The sequence below is a fragment of the Dasypus novemcinctus genome, chromosome 7, assembly GCF_030445035.2.
Source record: "Dasypus novemcinctus isolate mDasNov1 chromosome 7, mDasNov1.1.hap2, whole genome shotgun sequence".
Lineage (NCBI taxonomy): Eukaryota > Metazoa > Chordata > Mammalia > Cingulata > Dasypodidae > Dasypus > Dasypus novemcinctus.
Genome location: NC_080679.1, coordinates 67,158,542 through 67,179,239, shown reverse-complemented (window position 1 = coordinate 67,179,239; position 20,698 = coordinate 67,158,542). Strand labels below are relative to the sequence as shown.

At 35.0% G+C, this 20,698-nt stretch overlaps 1 long non-coding RNA gene across 2 annotated transcripts; it reads left to right on the top strand.

The window, feature by feature from the left end:
* The first annotated feature begins 551 nt into the window (after window positions 1-551).
* LOC101437412 (uncharacterized) lies at window positions 552-15,965 on the top strand. Of its 2 annotated transcripts, XR_009186539.1 has the most exons (4): window positions 552-653; window positions 1,887-2,406; window positions 11,627-13,206; window positions 15,137-15,965. It is a non-coding gene; the product is annotated as an uncharacterized lncRNA (long non-coding RNA). The 2 variants fall into 2 exon arrangements; XR_188911.2 differs by lacking the exon at window positions 15,137-15,965 and having other exon boundaries at window positions 11,627-13,943.
* The last annotated feature ends 4,733 nt before the right edge of the window (window positions 15,966-20,698 follow it).

Genomic DNA, 20,698 nt, shown 5'->3' with positions numbered 1-20,698 from the left:
TGAAAGGCTTTCTCCAGCCTGTGTCATCACCCCAATCATCAAGTACAGGCTGATCATCATAATATACTCCCAGGGTAGAGCATATAAGTATAGTATTGTATTTTGCAAAAGCAGAAGCAGCAAAAACCCTCAAATACTCTCTTAGCATTTCCTAGAGGTCAAAGAAGCAATTTTCCTGTTATGAGGCACACTGTTAGGCTCTCACCCTTGCCCAGTCCTCTTCCAGCAGCCTCCCATTTCCACTGTCAGACCCAGAAAGCTAATGCCAAAAACTAAATGTTTAACTTTAGGCTGACTATGAATAGTGGAGGGCTGTCATATCACCTTGTGAATAATGACAAGAGAAAAGTCCAGGATATCTGAAAATAGTTGGACCAGATTGCCAATTGTAATATAGGAAAATCAGGTTACATACCAGAATGGGATGGGAACAAACAGGAGGAAGATTGGGACAGGTGTTGAGAAACTAAGTTGAGCTGAGTAATAAGAAAGGAATCCTAGTTAAAGATAGCGTCAGGAGAAACAGATGGAATAACAGTTGAGCAGTAAACAATGTTGAATAACCAGAGCAAGAGCAGGGTCAGAACCAGAACCAGGAGAAGTTCAGAAAGCAATTCTTGGAGGAAGCAACAGAAGAAGCAAGAACAAACAAGGTTTGTTGTGATGAAAACTCTTCTGGAGGCAGAGGTTCTTTTCTGAGGCATTGGCCAGAAGCTTTTATTCAAACCTTTCTTTGCCTTATAAAATCTTTGGTTCTGTGTAGCCAGGAAATTATTCATTATACGACTCAATGTATACAATTATTCATTGTATAATTATGCATATTAGATGTGAAAAAATTTAATAACATCATATAATAATTTAGATAAGTATTAAATGAAATTAAGTATTTAAAGCACTTAGCACAGTGCTCCTTAGAGATTAGTTTCTAAACAATAACAGTTTAACTAATGCTAAAGGGAGTTTATGGATTATATCTGATTGAAGGAGGTGACTAAATTCTGTTATTTCTACTCCTTTAAAGTCTTTAAACTTATTCCTTTTTGCTATCTTGGCTGATATTTAGTTTACATCAGTGTTTCTCAAAATGTGGTCCAGGGACCTCTGTGGGTCCCCAAGACCCTGTTAAGGGTTCATGAGGCCAAAACTATTTTCATAATATTAAAATGTCATTTGCTTATTTTGCTCTCATTCTCTTCCAAACGTTTAGCAGAATATTACAGAAGTTGTATGATGCAAGGCAACACCATCTCTCTGACAGCCAATAGAAATGTGTGTTCTTATGTTTTTGTGTTTTCATGTTCTGTCACTTTTTTCTTAAATGGTAACTATCAATAGATACAGCCCACATTCTCCAAAGCTCTTTGAAGTTCTCAATAGTTTTTAAGGATATAAAAGGTTCCTAAATGCAAAAGACTGAGAGCCACTGGTTTAAGCCATCATCACTGGCTTAACTTTTACAATGGCCTCCCGCTATAGCCCTGCCTCTTTCTAATTTCTCTAAAGTGCTTATTCAAAAAATGGAAATCTGATACTATCATACCTCAGTTTAAAAATTTTAACATCTCCCATAATCTATAAAATGGAGAAGTAGCACAAAACAATGGAATATTCAAACATATGAGGCTTTGATTTTGCCTAAGGCTAGATTTAAATTCCAAATAAGGCAGAGTCTGCCAATTGCCCTGTTTCTTCATTTGTAAAGAACCTCCCAGATTTTAACTTGTCACATGGAATCCTCACTAGAAACTATTCACTTAAAGGTAAGTGTGATTATATGATAATGGACCATTATGAGTAAGCAGAAGTGATTTTGTACAACTTCTGGATCAAATTGTCTAAAAGAGGAAGCTGGTTGTTTGACACTTCTTTCCCCTTTCCTGCAGACGCAAGGTGGGCCAACTTCAGCCATGTAGATAAAGATCACATCTTTCCTGCTCTAGATTATCTGACTATGCCTGCAATGTTTCATGGGAAAAATAAATTTCTCTCTTGAATCAGTTTTGACCAAGCAGATAAGGACTTGGGATTCGCCTCAACCAAACACCTCCATTACCCTGTATCCTAAGATATATTTGTACAAAAGGCTCCTCTAGATGTTTTTAGGATCCTTGTCTAGGTTCCTATTAACCTGGACTGGTTCTGAAAAATCATTCTTTTTTTCATTTATTCCTTCATTTAATATTTATGAAGTATCTCTTATATGTTAGGTGCTGATTGTACAACATACTGAGTTATCATTCATACATCCATCAAAATGAAGAAAATCCAAATGAAGAGCAAAATAACAGGGAATGATACAGAGGATCAATATACATGAGTCTGGGCACTTAGTTTCTGGATCTGTCCACAAATAACAGGACCTTAAAAGAGTGACAGCTTTCCAGTCTTGTTGGAGGGGAACAGGTAAGAAAGTGGGACACTAGTCCTTGACACTATATGTGAAGTGTGGAGTGGGTTTTGTGAAGAGGAGTACATGCAAGACTGAAGTCACTTAAGAGCATCCTACATCAAGCTGGACTTAATTTAGAATCTAGGGCAAGACTAGCCTTGCAGTTGGGAAGTGAGTGATCCAACCTGATTAAAAGCTGGGGAAGGTCAAATAAGGAGAAATATTTCTGCAAAACAAAGTATATGTGGGTGTTTCAATTACACTGTCAACACATAAATATACTCTTCCACTTGGAAAAGTCACATACTTTCAAAACCATTTTTTATTTAAAATGGGACTATGTCCCCTTTGGGGATTTAAGGTATTTTATTACTTCTGTATTGAAAATAATTTCAAATTTCCCATTTCTTTTAGGTACAATCATATGAAATTGCTATATTATGAATAAAAATGGTCAGTAACTGAGAAATTTTTATATGGTTCATGTCTTATTCTACAATTCTGCTATGATAAATACCATACAATGGGAATTTAATGGCTTACAGTTTGGAGGTGAGGAGAAGTCCAAAATCTAGATATCAGGAAGGCAAGGCTTTCTCCCCAAGATCTGTAACGTTCTAGTGCTGGCCTCCAGTATTCTTGGGATTCCTTGGCTTGTGTCCCTTCCTCCTGTTACGTTGTGATGTCCTCTCCTTTCTCTCTTGGGTCTAACGACTCTTGGGTTCTGGCTCCTCCCCAAAGCTTCCTCTCTTAATCTGATCAAATTCCTTTTGCTTATAGAGGACTCCAGTAATCCAGATTAAGGCTCAACCTCATTCAGCTGGGCTACATTTTAACTAAAAAATAATTTCTTCAAGAGATCTTATATACAGTGGATTTACACCCAGAGGAATGCAGATTAAAATTAAGAACATGTCCAAATTGGGATACGTAATTCAATCTACCACAGTTCACCTATAAACTTGCTTTTCTTCCATACAGTATTCCTGCTTTATAATGAATGATGTAATAATTATCTACATAATAGAAATGTGATGCTAACCAGAGCTGAATGCATGATTTTATCCCTGGTGTGCTGCTGTTTTATCTGTTCATTCTGTTTTGTTTTCTTAGTACAAAGAATATAAAAAACAGTGAAATACATACACTCATTCACTCCTCCGATGAAAGATTAATTGGGATAGCCTATATCTTCTACATAGAAGAGTCTATTTTTCAGGATTTTGATCAGGAAAGCAGAGTCTTTGTAGGTGTTTTGACTGGAAAAGAAATTATTGACATGGGAATAGAGGCTCACACAACTGCAGGAAAACTGAAGGAGTGAAGGTCAGGAAGGTCACTTTTGGGAAATCTGAATATGCAAGGATTGCAGGGATGCTACAACCAAAAGAAACAGTCTCAGATAGTGGCAGCACTTAAGTGACTGATACTCAGAAGGACATCAAAAAGTCACATCAAAAAACCTGAACTGTACCATTTATCAAAACCTATAATAGAATCTGTCTAAAACTAAAGGATAACGGCTTTTCCTTTTCTTCCTCACAAATCTCATGCAAGTGCCCTTCATTGGTACAGTCGAACTAGAATCCTATGGAAAGGAAGTCTAAAAACGTAATTTCTTTGTTTTACAGCCCTGTGGTACAACTGGGAGCCCAGAAGGGTTTTAGCTTATCTTTTTGTGATTTTTACTAATAAGACTAAAAGTATGACTCCTGGAAGAGAAAAAGTAAGGGAAAAAAATAGAATGAGAAGATAGAGGACATATATGGCAACTTAGACTCTTTTACTCTCAAGTGACCATTTCCCCTTGCCCTCCTAACTTTTTCAGCTCTCCCTCCATTTTGGATAAAAGGAGAATTTGCTAAAACCTATGTCCTAGATGTGGGTAGGTATACTTCCTATAGGATCTACCCAAGAAAGTCTCTTAGAGTTGTTATTCTATTAGTCACTGTAATTTCCTTCATTCAAAAAATGAAATCACATCTACAGTTTATTAAATTGGGTGAGTTGGAAATGTTGAAAATATACAACACACTAACCAGGAAAGAAGGGATTCTATGCTATGACATCAATTATATACTTGATTCCATAATGCCAATTTAAAATAGAAATTGTTGTATTTTTGTTAATAAAAATAACATTTTCTGTTTGGTAAAGAGGCCCCCAGACTCCCATTTCAGCTTCTCAGATTGATTAAGAAATCAGAGGCAGATCTAAGCCAGGGGCTTTCACTATAATTATATCTGATTCCTGACCATTATATTAATGCTGGTCTATTAGTATAATAATGACCACAGATGTACTTTTCATTTATATTTTCATAATAGATTCTATCTATGGAAAGCCCCTAATTTGTGATAATGGAAAGTTGTGTTTTCACAGTAGGTTTAAAAAGGATAATTCCTTATTACTTGACCACAATAGCTCATTGTAGTGAAACTGTACTTTTTTTCAATATGTCAATATTAATCCACTTTACAATCAGCTTAAGCCTGGTTTGGTGATAGGTTGTTGAAATAGTAATAGTCAAATGCCTCCTACATTGTCCTTTAGAATATTATTTTTAAAAGCCATAAATTGAAGAGAAATTATCTATGAAAATAGTTGTGTTTTCTGGAATTATAGAATTGATTATATCAATATGTGATATGTTATGGGATAAAAAAGAGAAAAATAAAATTACTTAGATATCTCTCCTTTAAGATTACTTCCTTATACTTTTTTTCTGGATCTAAATATTCATGAAGACCCATTAGAGAAAATATATTTTAAAAATAGAAAATTCAAACCATATGTAATTCTACTACCCAGAAACACCATCCTTAATTTTCTAAATATATCCTTTCTTTTTTACATCTATCTACATGCAAGAGTATATGTGTGTATATATATGTGGGCAGGCACACACATGCACAAACATGAGGATGTATGTGTGTTCTATAAGAATTCAGATTAGGGACACACTGAATTCTTCCCCCTCCTTCCTCTTAAACATCGAAAACTTTGTCTGATAGCATTAACTATTAGAAAGAGAAAATCTGAGGCCAGATTAATTTTCCCTGCATTGTAAATAATCTAAAATTTCTCTTCCTAAATTCTTTTTTTTATTTTCTCTTTTTAATGAGGTTTATTTTTATTGAAACTTTTACTAAGATAATCATGGGCACATACGCAGTTAGGAATAATGAGATGTGGTGCATACTTGACCCAATTTCTCCTAATGATAATATTTTTAAAAACTGTAGTATAATATTGCAGTAGGAATATTATATCAATTTAATTTTCTTTTCTGATTCATAGTTCCCCTGTATATTTATAGTCATTTAAGTGTGTGTGTGTGATGTGCACATTTAGTTCTAGACAATTTTATCATGTTTAGATTCCTGTATTCATCACCACAATCAAGATACAGACCAGTTCCATCACTACAAAGATTGCCCCTTTAAAACCACACCTGCCACCCTCCTGTCATCCCCTCATCCTAACCCCTGGCAACTACTAATCTGACCTCCATTTCTAGAATTTTGTCATTTCAAAGCTGTTATATAAATGGAGTCAATAATATGTAACCTTTTGAGACTGGCTTTTTTTCTATCAGAATTAATTCCCTGGAGATCCATCCAACTTGTATCAATATTTCCTGCCTTTACCTTGCTGATTAGTATTCAGTGGTTCAGTGGTATGGTTGTACCACAGTTTATTTATTCACCTGTCAAAGAACCTATGATCTGATTCTAATTCTTGGCTATTAAAAATAAAGCTGGGGGTGGGGGGTATATGGGGACCTCATATTTTTTAATGTAACATTAAAAATAAATAGATTAATTAAAATAATAATAATAATTAACAAGTGCCATTTTATACCAGGCACTGAGCTGAATCCTTGAATATAACAGTGGTCATGGCAAGTGCACCTCTTTCATTATGGAGCTTATATTTTGGTGCAGGGCCAAATCCACTAGGATTTGTATGGCCTGCAAGTTGAGTATGTTTGTACATTTTTTAATGGTTGCAAAAATATCAAAAGAAGAAGAATATTTTGTGACATGTGAAAATTAGTTCAAATTCAACTTTCAATGTCCTAAATAAATTTTTATTGGAACTCAAAAAAAATAAAAAATAAAAAATAAGCAGACCCAAATATTTGGGGGAGGATGTCTGACAATTTAGATACAGAGCTCTTTAAATTTATATGATGGGTCTAAGTGACTTGAAAAATCTTTCCCAGTCCAAAGTCTTGGTTGTCTTCATACTGACTTTTATCGTGAGCAAAAGAGAAATTATTTTTCTTAGAATGAATGAGCTATTAAGAGTTCTTATATAGCTGATGCTATAAACATTTATTTTACTACTTTCATGTAAAAGGGAAAAATTGCACAATTAATGAAATTTGGCCCATTTCTATTAAGAATTTTAAATTGATACTGATTTATATTTTGGGGTGAGATGTTATATCAATACAGAGTTTTAAGTTAGTTTTTCTAGTGTTAGAAGGCTTAATTAATATAGTAAAATCAGTTTTGATTTAGCTATAAATCCACTTGGATACTGGTTTGACCAAAGTAATATCTCATTAGTGTTTACCAAATGATCTTTCTTAAAGCATAAAATGAAAATTATAATAATTTTTATACAATTCCACAAATTAACATTTAGTAGCAACCATTGAGAAAACTGTTAGTTCCCTACGCTCTGCCTCCTTCTAAACAGAATCCTGATTTCACTTAGGTATACAGACAGGTATAAGTGTATGTGGTTTATGTCTGTATAGTCATAGAACACAGGGGAAATTGACCAGTTTCATTGGTGGATTCCGGTCAGGCTAAGCCAATTAGAACATAGCATTCTATAGGTAACTGTTATTGGTCTAGTGTTGGTCATGCCTAAACATACTGAAAGGAAAGGCCTTTTTCCAAGGATGAGAAAAAAATATTTATTCTCAAGCCTGGTGTAAACAGGAAGCATGTTGTCCTATTTGTTGCTAGCAGCTGTCTTCTGATCATGTGAGATGTTATGATTAGAAAAGGCCAGCCTATTGGATAGCACAGTGGAAAGGTGAAAAGAACCTGGGAATCAGTCAATCCATTAGCCTGCCTGAACTCTGAATTTCCTGTTACGTGTGCTAACAAATTTCCTTGCTGTTTAAGTTACCTTTGACTCTGTTTCTTGCATCCAAAGTCAGGTTACTGATAAAGCATTCCTAAATACTCATTTTGTTTCCATTATAGACCTTTTTAGGTTATGTTTTAGATATTGTTGGGAAGCCCTTAGTCACAGTTCTCACATACTGTAAATGCCAAAAGTTTGTCTACATAAAACAAACATATTTACTAGACATACCTTTTGGGGAATAGAAAAACATTAGTGGTTTGAAAGCATTGTCTTCTTTTGTTTTCTGATTAGGACTTGTTACATTACAATAGAAGTGTATAACTTCCTTCATTGCTCAATAATTCAAGCATTGATTCAAAGAAAGGCTCATCTTTGGGAAATGTTTTCTGATTGTGGAGATTGTATTTATTTCCTGTTTTCTAGACAAGCAGATCAAGATCAATATCAGGGTTCTAAAAAGGAATTTTTTTTCAGGTTTCATTTTAAAAGTTTTGTTATTCCTTAACTTCTTTACCTTGAAAATGCGATGTTTACATAGATTCTGATTCAGATCCATGCATTTCCTGGCATTTTAAGTTGGTCTATGCAATGTTATATTTTTCCCATAAAGGTTTGATGCTGTGAGGGTGTCGTTTTCACACTATAATTTTGCAGTTCTGTATTTTATATTTGAAATGTCATGATTGTATTCAAAATAAAGTTAAGTGAAACTGGAGCAAGCAAAAAAATAAAAATAAAAAAAATAAAGCTGATGCGAACATTTGTATACAGGTTTTTGTGTGAATGTACATTTTCATTCCTCTGGCACATATGCTCAGCAGTACAATTGCTGAGTTCTGTTGTAGTTGATAATTTCGTTTTATAAGAAACTGCCAAATTAGTTTCCAAAGTGACTGTAACATATGACATTCCCGCCAGCAATGAATTAGTGATCTAATTTCTTCACTTCTTTGACAGAATTTAGTATTGCTAATAGTTTTTATTTTAGCCCTTCTGATGGGTTTGTAGTGATATGGCTTTAATCTGCGTTTGCCTGGTGGCAAATGATGTTAGACATCTTTTCATGTGCTTGATTGCCTTCTCTGTACCTTCTTCAGTGAAATGCCTGTTCATGTCCTTTGCCCATTTTTAAGTGGATTTTTTTGTTACTTTGACTGTTGGGTTTTGAGATTTCTTTACTTCTTTCAGATTCTAATCCTCTTCCAGATATGTAGGTTGCAAATATTTTTTCCAGTATGTAGTATGTCTTTTCAATCTCTTCAGATGTGCTTTCACAGAGCAAAAGAGTTGTTTTGTTTGTTTTATAATTAATAGATTTTATTTTCTTTGTAAAGTTTTAGATTTACACAATAAATGAGCAGATAGAATTTACGTAGAGTTGTATATACCCATCCCACCCATGGAGTTTTACATTTAATGAACTGATTTGATACATTAATATTAACTACAGTGCAGAGTTTACAGTAAGGTTCACTCTTTGTTTATGGTAAATACTACAGTTCTATGGGCTTTAACTAATACATAATGACAGAGCAAAATTTGTGCTTTGCTGAGGTTCAATTTATCAAGTTTTCATTTTGTGGATTGTGCTTTTGTTGTCAAGTCTAAAGAATTCTTTGCTTGTCCCTAGGTCCCAAAGATTTCTTGCTATGTTTTTGTCTAAAAGTTTCATAGCATATGGTTTATATTTCAGTTTGTAGACCATTTTGAGTTAATTTTTTGTATAAAATGTGAGACATAGGTCAATGATAATTTTGTATGTTTGTTTGTCCATGAGTGTCCAATTGCTTCAGTACCATATGGTGAAAAGGGTATCCTAAAGTGCTTTTGCACCCTTAGTCAAAAATCAGTTGAACGTATTTGTGTTGGTATATTTCTGAGTTCACTAATCTGTTCCATTGGTCTATGTGTCAATCTCTGCCAAACAACATTGTCTTGATAAATGAAGTAAGCCGTAATATCAGATGGAATAATTCCTCCCACTTAGTTCCTATTTGTCAATATTGCTTTAGCAAAGTATTATGAGGCCTGTACATTTCCAAATAAATTTTTGTATTAACTTATCTATATCTCAAAAAAGCCCTTGCTGGGCTTTTTTGAAAAATAGGAATTCTGTTAAACTTACAGGCAATTTGAGGAGAAATGACATTTTTACTATATTGGTTCTTCTAATACATTAGCATGTATTAGTATTGCTTGTTTTAGCATGCTTTTCCATTTATTTAGGTCTTCTTTGATTTCTTTCATCAGCATTTTGTAATTTTCAGCATACAGATCCTGTACATATTTTGATAAATGCATACTGAAATATTTAACTTTCTTTAGGGTGATTGTAAATGGTAGTTTTGTTTGTACATGTTCATTGTTAGCATGTAGAAATGCAATTGATTTTTGTGTTTTGATCTTGTATCTGACAAGCTTTCTAAATATATTTATTAGTGTAGGGAGATTTTGTAGATTACTTGGAATTTTCTATGTAGACAATCATGTTATTTACAAATGGAGATGGTTTCATTCTTTCCTTTCCTATTTGCATGACTTTTATTTCTTTTTCTTGCCTTATTTCCTTCCAACAATAAGAGTGGAGAGAGTGTATATCCTTACCTGGTCGCCAGTTTTAGTTGGAAACCTTTCAGTCTTTCACCATTAAGTATAATATTAGCAGCAGATTTTTTATAAATGTTCTCCTCTATTCCTAACTTGCTAAGAGATTTTTTTTTATGGTGAATGAGTATATTGTATTTTATCAAATGCTTTTACTGCATCAATTTATAGGATTATAGGCTTTGTCTTCTTCAGTCTTTTAATAGGGTGGATTACAACAGTAGAGTTTCAAATGTTGAAACAGCCTGCTATCCTTTAAACCCCACTAGGTCATGGTATATAATTCTTAGTGTATATGTTGGAATTCTATTTACTAGTACTTTTTGAAGGAATTTTATATCTTTATTCATGAGGAATATTGGTCAATAGTTTTGATTATTTATTGTACTCTCTTGACTAGTTTTGATATCAGGGTAATACTGGCCTTATTTAAAAAACCAGTAAGTATTTCATTCTTGTCTGTGTCCTGAAAGAGATTGCATAGAAGTGGCATTAATTATTCTTTAATGTTCGGTAGAAGAAAATTTTACAGTGAAACCATCTTGCCCTAGACATAGGTTTTTCAGGAGCTTGTTAATTGCAAATTCTATTTTTTTTAAATGGTTGTATTACTATTCAGTTATCTTTTTCATCCTGGTGAGTTGGGCAGTTTGTGGTTTTCAAGGAATTGCTCCATTTCTTCTAGGCTGTTAAATTCATGAGCATAGGGTTGATAATATATTCCCTTATTATCTTATTAATAACTGTAGGACCTGTAACTATTTTTTTAATGAGATAAATTTTACAAAAGTATAATACACATATCTGAACTGCAGTTTGATAAGTATTGACAAATATACATGATCATATAACCTTCACCCAAATCAAATAGAAGAATATTTCCATCACTTTTGAAAATTCCTTGGCTTTCTTGTCAGTGACTAGGCCCCACTCCTGAGGAAACATTGCTATGATTTCTGATATTGTGGAACAGGAGTCAGCAAACTATGGCCTGAGAGTCAAATCCAACCTGCCGCTTATTTTTGTAAATAAGTTTTTATTGGAACACAGAAACATCATTTTTTTTTTTTTTGGTGTGTATGGTATATTGTAGTTTTCATGCTCTGTGGGTAGAATGGAGTCACTGTGTCACAGACCTCACAGTCTGCACTTGGGAAGGCGATCTTCTCAGAGCTCCTGCGGAGCCCCAGACAGCTGAGCAATGGAAATTGGTATGCTATGAAGGTAGAGATGATCTCCTTTTGTGCCCCAGAAACATTTACTCTTCAGATTTTAAGGGTAGACATTTACATTTCAAATGAGAACGAAACCTCTGAGCCACTTGTTTCTGTTTGAGAAGACTATAAGGGCCTTCCTGCTTTCTTCACAGAGAAACATAGTTTACATTAGGGAGGTAATATTTATGACCTGCTCTCAGGAAGAGAGGAGGGCAGCTGTATAGCAGTTCCCATATAAACTCCTGGGTTCATAATTGGAGATCTCCCCCATGGTGTAAGAAATCTCCTTTATGTATTTCAGGCCTAATCTTCTGCTTTCATTACACTGACCTGAAGCAAGAAAATAGGTGGTCAAGAATCTATATAGTCATTGATGTAAGTAATAATAGTCTGCCTCTGCTCTAGAAACCTCATGTTTACTTTCAGGACAAAATAACTGAATATAGATACAAAAAGCCTAAAATATTTACCTGGCCCTTTAAAGGAACAATTTGCTAAACCCTGCTCTAGAGTAAATTATTGTTCTTGAATTGAAATACATGGACTCATAGTTTGTACTTTAGTTTCTTCTTTAGTTTTAGAAATGTATGGATGTTGTAGTGTGTATCAATAGTTCTTTTCCTTTCTAAGTAAATTCCATTATATGACCATACCACAATTTATTTATCAATTCTTCTTACATTTGAATTATTTTCAGTTTTGGGTAATTATGAATAAAACTGCTGTGAATATTCTTGTATAAGTCTTTGTTGACATATGTCTTCATTTTTCCTGGTTATAATTGCTGAGTTTTAAGGAAGATATGTTTAACTTTAATTTTAAAAATGGTTGTATAATTTTATGCTGTTACTGTCAATGTATGAGAGTCTCAATTGATTCAATTCTTCATCAACACTTAGTATGGTCAGTCTTTTAGAGCCATTCTATGGATGTTAAGTGCTTTCTTCTTGAGGTTTTAATTGCATTTTCTGTGATCATAAGTGCCTGTTCAAGTGCTTATTAGGCATTCATGTGTCTTCTTTTGTGACATGTCAAAACCTATTGATCATTGTTATCATTTAAAAATTTTATTTTTAGGAGTTCGCTGTATATTTTGGATATACAAGTCATTTGTCAGATATATCTATATCTATATCTATATCTATATCTATATATAATATGAAGATTTTCTCCTAGTCTGTGGATTGCCTTTTCATTTTCTTGAATGTTTTTTGATAGCACAAAATTCTGATTGAGTCCAAGTTATCAGCTTATTCTTTTATGGATAAGGACTTTAGTGTCTTAAAAGGCTTGACCTATACAACCATCAAGAAGACAGTCTCTTATGTTTTCTCTCAAAACCTTTATAACTTTAGCTCTTACATTTAAGCCTAATATCTACTTTGAGTTAACTTTTATTTATAGTGTAAGGAAGTAGGTCAAAGTTTATTTTTTTCTATATGTATGTAGCAGTTTGATATTATTTATGAATTCCAAAAAAGAGAAAAATTTTGATTGTAAACTGGTCTGTTCCTCTGGATGTGATACCATTTGATTGTATTAAATTCAAAGGCTTTAAGTGTACGTGATGAAAGATGAGGGCTCTGAATGACTCAGGGTTGAGTCCCCTGTCCCATTGGTGGGCTGTTATAAATGGACACTCACATGGAAGAAGACACAGGAAGAGAGAGAGCTCCACAGACATGGCAGAGGAGAGAACTCTGACCCTGCAGCCCCAGGAAGAGAGATGAGCCATTTGCCTGACAGTTTACAGCTGACTTTGTGAAGAGACCGCAGCAGCTGAACAGCTGATAAAGCCCAGAAGGAAACAAGCCCTATGCCAGCCTGTAGCTGAGAGAGAGAGGACAAATGAGCCCTTGCAGAGATCAGCAACCGTCTTTGGTGAGAAAGCAATCTTGTGTGGGACTCTTTAGGGCCTTGTAACTGTAAGCTTTTACGCCAAATAAATATCCTTTATAAAAAGCCAACATATTTCTGGTACTTTACATCAGCACCCCTTTGGTTGACTAATACAATGTGCATCCAGTTTTTCCAGCAATATTTGTTGAAATTATTTCCCTTTCCTGTTTAATTGCTTTGGTAAATTTGTTGAAACTCAATTGACCATATGTGGGTAAATCTATTTCCTGATGGTTCTAGCTATTGATTTGTTTATTCATATGCTAATACTATAGTAACTTAATGTCTGTGTTTTATAGTAAATCTGAAAATAAGTTGTCTTTCAATCCTTCTTCAAGATTTTTCTGGTTATTGTAGATTTTTTGTATTTCCATATGAATCTTAGAATCAGCTTGTCAATGTATCTGAAAAATCTGCTGGGATTCTGATTGAACTCTAGAAAAATGTAGGGATAATTAACATCTTTAAAATATTGAGCTTTTCTAATCTAAGCCCATAAACTATCTGTTCATTTATTTAGATCTTTTTTAATTTCAACAAGTAATATTTGGTAGCTTTTGGTGCACAGGTCTTATAAACCTTTTGTTAAATTTATTCCTAAGAGTTTGATGGGCATTTTTTAATGATAATTTTTTTAAATTTCCAATTAGCATTTGCTAGAATGTAAAAATACAATTGATTTTTTGTGAATAGACTTTGTCTCATGCAACCTTAATAAACTCACTTACTTCTAATGTCTGTTGATTGATTCATTTGGATTTTCTATATAGATAATCAAGTCATCTATAAATAAGAACAGTTGTACTTAATCTTTTCCAAATCAAATATTTCTGCAGGCTAGATTCCACTCCAGGTTGACAATTTGATATCCTTGGTAGTCCAAACTCTTCTGAATGTACATTTTCAAATGTTCAAGTAAGAAATGGAAGTCCGAGGAAATCACATGCTTAGTGATTAGCTAAGTCTATTGTAAAATATGTCCCATCAGTCTCTATTACCAGATTGTCATTATGTGAATAGAGGACAGCTCTCAGGATATTCTGCTTCTATTCCTGGCAACTTATGTTTAGCTAACTTTCCAAACCAGCCCCAATTCTAGGGTGCCCCTCAGAAGAATTTTTTCCTCTGTACTGGAAAGTTGTAGAAAGAATACCTTTCTTAAGTTCTTTTAAATATTTGTATTTAGTCTTGTAATTTAAAAAACCATCCTAGAACATCTCTTGGTGTGAGTCTCTTAATTTTGCCCAAATGAGCAAATACTTTTAATCCATATATCTTATTTCAGACCAAGAGCTTTTCCTTGATTGTCTTTAATTTTTATTAATATCCCTCTAATTATTGGATTTCTGTTCATATTGACCACTTCCATTGATTCATTAAAAAAATAATCAGTCCGTATATTCCTGGCACTGTTGTTGGCCCTGGTTATAAAGTGGCAGCAAAACAGGTCTGTTTTCTGCACTCATAATGCCTATAATTGAGCGGGAGGACTGCTATTCAGTTTTGTGCCAGGTTCAGACTCAGTTCCTAAGCTATTGGTGAGAAAGCCAGGGACAAAAAAATACCTTCCTGCTATTTTTTCCAAGCAGGTGACTCCTCTAGGTCACACAAGGCAAAGTATAGGCTGGCCATTCTCATACTTAGTGGCTTTTATCTCCTAATTCCATCAACAGTATGTTGGTCAGTATCTGTTTTCAGTATTGTTGAGAGTTTTCATCTCTTTTTAAGGGGTAATCTGGAGAAGAGGCATCAAACCCACACATCAGATATTATTATTATGTTTTAGCTATTTTTTTCCTTCCCCTTCCCATCCCACTGCCCTGCTGGTTTTTCTGTCTGTGTCCATCTGCTGTGTGATCTTATGTATCTATTTCTCTTTTTATCTTCTCTCCTCGTTTTTTTTTTCCTCTAGGATTCACCGCAATTCCATCCTGAGTATCTCTGATGTGGAGAGAGGTTCCCTGTCACCTGTGTCACCTCTGTTCCTGGTTTCTGCTGCACTACACCTTGACTGTCCCCTTTGTCTCTCTTTTGTTGCATCATCATCTTGATACTTGACTTATTTGCACAGGCACTGGCTTACCGCGCGGGCACTGGCTTGCCACACAGGCACTCGGCTTGCCTCATGGGCACTTATGTGGGCACTCAGCTCACCACAAGGGCACTCAGCTCGCCATGCAGGCACTTAGCTCACTGTGCAGGCACTCGGCTCACCATGCAGGCACTCACGTGGGCACTAAGCTCGCCACACATGCTTGCTGTGCAGGCATGCTTTCTCTTTTACTTTTTTACCAGGAGGCCCCAGCGATTGAACTCAGGTCCTCCCATGTGATAGGCAGAAACCCTCACTTGAGTCACATCTGCTTCCCTTCAGATGTTATTTTAAATTGCATTCAAGATGTTTTTTAATGTAATCAATTTATTTTCCTAAACATTTTTCCTAATTTCTAATGCCTTCTGAGACCTTTCATTAGATTTCATCTTGGGGTACCTGGAAATTAGTCTTTTATAGTTCAAATCATATATCCTCTCTGAACAGTTTTGAAGTATATTATTTTTTAAAGTTTACTCCATTTTAAAAATCTATAGCTTAAAAATTATTAATTATTTCTAAATTGTATTTCTTTTGAATTTAATACATTAAAAATGGCTCCATAGAGAAAAATAGCCCACCTAAGACACTTTATGTACAGAAGAGGTAATTACAAAAGTCAGAAGAAAGAATTCTTTATACATATTCATGCAGCATTTGTTTTCCTGCTAATTCTGTTTAGCAGATCTCCTATTTTCCATGGAATTTTTAAATTACAAAATACCTGCTGCTAGGTGAAACATTTGTGCATCAACCTCAAGTCATTTTTTAGCAGACTTCTTTCATTTTGGTGCTAAAATGGGTATATTATTTTCAAAAGAGTTACATACAGAGTACTGCTCTCAGTATAAGAACGTATTATATATTTTAGCATTTAAAGGAAGAACTTTTTAACTACCTTCCACCCCACACCTCCAAAAGAAAAAAATATATGGTATCCTTTCTCTGTGTTATTTCTTTCTGCTAACTGGTTTCTGATCTGCCTTAAGAAAAAAAGCATAAACGAATGCACTGTTCCTTAACCAATGAGTTTGGATGTTTAAGTATGTTAAGAAAGAATTGTTGATGTCTCAAAATATTCAGGATTTCTCATTTCTCCTTACTGACCAATTTCAGGCATACACATTTTTATGCCTTCAGGGTCCAGGTGGGTAATAAAAAGTTATGATTCAGCTTTGCATAAAAAACTAGAGGTTGGCAGAACCTAGAGAGTATGAGCCTCACCAAAAGGCCCTCGAATATTCATCTTTAAACTTTGCTCCAGTCAAGCCAAACGTTTCAAGGGAAGTGGAGGATACCCAAAATTCAATCACAAAGCCACCAATTTCCTCCTCTTATCTAGGTGTCATGTGCTAAATATATTCTCTCTTTAATTCTATCAATAGCCCCAGGAGAGAAAGTATCAGTGTTCCCACTTCATCAATGAACAGAGAGACATGAACTTGTGTATGCACTTATAAGAATGCAAATAATTGTGTTTAAAAATAATACATATATTATTATATATGTATCTATGTTACATAGCAAAAGTTAATCAAACCTGGAAGTGGTAAACCTGGACCTCCATATTAATTTTTCTGCCAATTCCATATAATTCCATTAACAGCAAAATCACTTTGCCCCTTTTTGCTCCAGTTTCCTGTAAAATGGAAATTTGTTATAGTATTCAGGAATTAAGAGAGGTAATATGTATGAAATACTTGACAAATATAGATGAGCAAGGCTAAGCCAAGGTGTGAGTTACTCCCACATAGTGTAAACACTTATGATTAGATTTGGACAAGGTCATCGGGGTTGGGGAGTTGGGCAGCTGTAGAGCTCACCTGCAGAGAGGGCAAAATGGTGCAAAATGGTCTTCTCTGCTATATGTCTCAATGGTTCCAAGCAGTTCATAGGAAAATAAAACACAATACAACCGGACTAAGCCTTTTCTTCAATTCCTGGTAGCTTTCTGGCTCATAGAAATGCACTATAGAAATCAGAGAGAATTGTCTGGAAAGGGAAAGGGAAAGGGACTCATGGAATGTGAACTTTCCTCATCTTCAGTTGTCTCTCGCTGTGCCAAGTGCAGCAATGGGCTCAGAAATATTGATGGCACTGTCCTGTGATTTGGGCCATGAATTTCACATACTGTGCAGCTTGTTTCCTAGCATGAGTCCTGAAGTGAAGCTTCTAGTGGCCGTAAAAATGAGATTGGCACTTGGCAACTCATTTTCTTAATACCAATAGCTAATCCTCTTTTCCCTTTACAGCTTTCATTTGGTACAGAGAAGCAGAAAATCATCCATGTATCTCCTCCTGATTTTCTGTTGTCCTCTGCTGTAAAGACCAGAAAGAAAAGATGTAATGGTTTCAGGTGAAGTGTGGGGGGAACTAACTTGCAACTTACCCCAACTTGCTTTTTTGGGGTTAGTTCTGCCAATCCTTCTGAACTACGCTTTATTGCCAGAATTCACAGTTGAAGATATGTATAGGGACTGCCCAGTTGCATGGCAGTGCTACAGTATTAGAGGAAGCTAAATTCTTCTGCCTCTAGCATACAAGACCACATGATTGACTCTATTTTCCAGCTTCTTAGATCGGAAAGGTGCAATTGTAAGCTTTGGATTAATCAAGTCAGGAACTTGTGTCTGCTCCAGGTCCTCTCTATAAACTCGAACAAATCAGTATCTCTTCTCTAGTCTATGAAATGGGAATGATATTTCCTGGCTGCCCCCTCCTTCATACTGATAAATGTGATTAATAATGTAGGCTGAAAATATCCACATAGTTCTAAGTTCCTCAGAGATGTGGCTAAATAAAGTTACAGTACAGTACATATTAGCATCCATCATAGAACATGCCTAATGAGAAGAAAACCAAATGGGGAAACATAGTGCTGTGGACATTTGGGAGAATTATTACAAATTTCAAAATCCCTTTTAAAGCTGAGATTAAGCCTGAGTCTCGTTAGTGAAGATGCCTAATTCACTCGATCATGTAACCACTGGGAGAATATGACAATAGTGGTATCCATTTCTTTTGCTTCCTCTAAGGGTGCACTCAAATTTCTTTGAAGATTTTCACCAAAATAGGTGCATGCAACTCAAGGTTTTCCTCTTTTTCCTCATATTTTTCCTTACATATAAACTGTCTTCTTGGTTTAAACAGTCTTGCATCAGTAACAATGGATTTACTATGATATCTTAAAATTATATTTTTTATTAATAAGCATATTGCAAAAATGGTATACCTGGTCTCCTTTTAGAGGCAAGAAGAAGAGCACTATTTGATTCAAGGCTGTGAGCAAACTTTCTCTTTTATATAAATGTGCATACACGTGCACACATGCACACACAGCATACACACACATACACAAAACACTGCCAGTGTTTGATGGCTCTATATTGAACTTGAAGAAAACCTCAGCCAGCAGACAGTCTTTGAAATCTTTTGTATTTACTTATGCCTTTAGAGTTCAGTGCTGTTTTTATCTTCTCTCCTTCGAGATAATGAAAGAGATACATACAACATTCTGTATATTAATGTCACCAACGTCTGCCTCTGGCAAAGCCTTAATGTATGAACAAAGGAAAACATACAATGAGTACTGAATACCAGTGGTGAAAACCTCTGTGTTAGAGGGAATTTCAGATCATTTCAATATTTACATTTGCTAGTCAAACATATTGACAGAGCAGTGCAAATAGATGAACACTTGGAAATTCAGGAAGAAAATTATTTGCTGAGATACTGCAAAGATTTCCTAGCTATGTGAGAGATGAAAATGCATTTTTGCCATATTTGGTAAATTGAATGTTATTAAGAGGACAGACCTCATGTAAAAGGGAGATAAGCAGAAATTGATTTGAATATTATTGTAGGGCAAAGTAAATAATCATGATGCATTCACCCTTTATAAATGTGTAAAAACAGATTAATTTTCCCAATTACACACTATAATAATATTAAATGACTTTTAAAACATGAAAAAGGATAAGAGATTGATGGTAATGATAATCCACACATGTGTTCTAAGGGATATTAATAAATGTTTGATTAAACAAAAAGAGAAGAGATGAGGAGGAAAGGGAGAATTCTAGGTTAAATAAAGTTAAACAGATATCCTCAGGACTTCTTAAATCTTTAAAGGCTAATATACATTATGAATCTCCAAATAGCAATAGTGCTTGCTTTTTCACAAAGCACCTTGAGGGACTAAGAGTTCTGAGGTACCCGTAGGTAAACTGAGAGGCCTCACAATTGATTTAGACAGAGTTAACTGATTTGCACATTCTAGACATCGCTAGTGTTGAAGGCCAATGTTGGAGTCCCACTTTCTACAAATGAAAAAATGGTTTAGAAAAATACAAGGAGAGATGCTACTGTTTTATATTCCAGTTCCTGAAACCCAGGTCTCTACTGTGCCAGAAACAGGCTTTCTAGATAGTCACAAAGAGGCATTACCCAGTAGCTCATAGTATATTTTGAAGGCACCATGATCCAGGCTCAGAAACCAGGTTTCAACATGCATCAGCATCATAATATCAACTCCTAGGTATTGACTCAGTTAAGTTTTTTAGAACTCACTAATTTACAACGAAAAACAAAATTGCCAAGGGATCAATCATTCATATCATCTGCTTAGCAGATTGATCTTTTCCTTATAGATCAATCTGCCTGGGAAGTCAAATTAAGACCCAAAGGCTATTTGGTGAGCATGAACAGAACAAGAGTAGCTAGTAATATGACATGAATTATTAAGAGTGTCATATCAGGCTTTGAAAACCTGATTCACCTAACCCTAAAGAAGGCCATACCTCCATGGTAGCGTGTCATGTGAGCTCTGCCAACTGCTTTTCCTCCCACACTGTTTATTCTTCAATATTAAGTGCCTTCTTTTGACTGAATCCATTCGTCTTTAGCTTTAATCTGCAGCAGCAGGTTTAGACATGATATTATTGGCAGATTTCACCTAATGCTACAGGCTAATAGGTTGGAGGAACTTATTATTGGCCATCTATAAAATAATTTACCATAATTTCATTCTTAAAGAGTCACCTTATTCTCATTCTGAGAATATCTTGCTATTGCTATCATCTTTGTACAAGCTATAGGAAAAGCCCAGTCAACTCAGCCTTCCCCATTGCAACAACACCTGTCTAGTGACATTAGCTGATCAGTTAGACACCACAGCATATGCATATGCATAACACCTCAGTGCAGGTTCCTCCCATATCCATTAGCCATTTACCATTCCTTTGTACCTGAATGGCTTCTAGCAGCAAGCATCTGCCATCTCTGGCTAAGGGTTTTCTCTAGCCACCACCATAGGCAAGGCAACCCAGAAGCACCAGAGAGTTAATACTTCTGAGCAGCCTGCAACCAATGACAGACAAACTC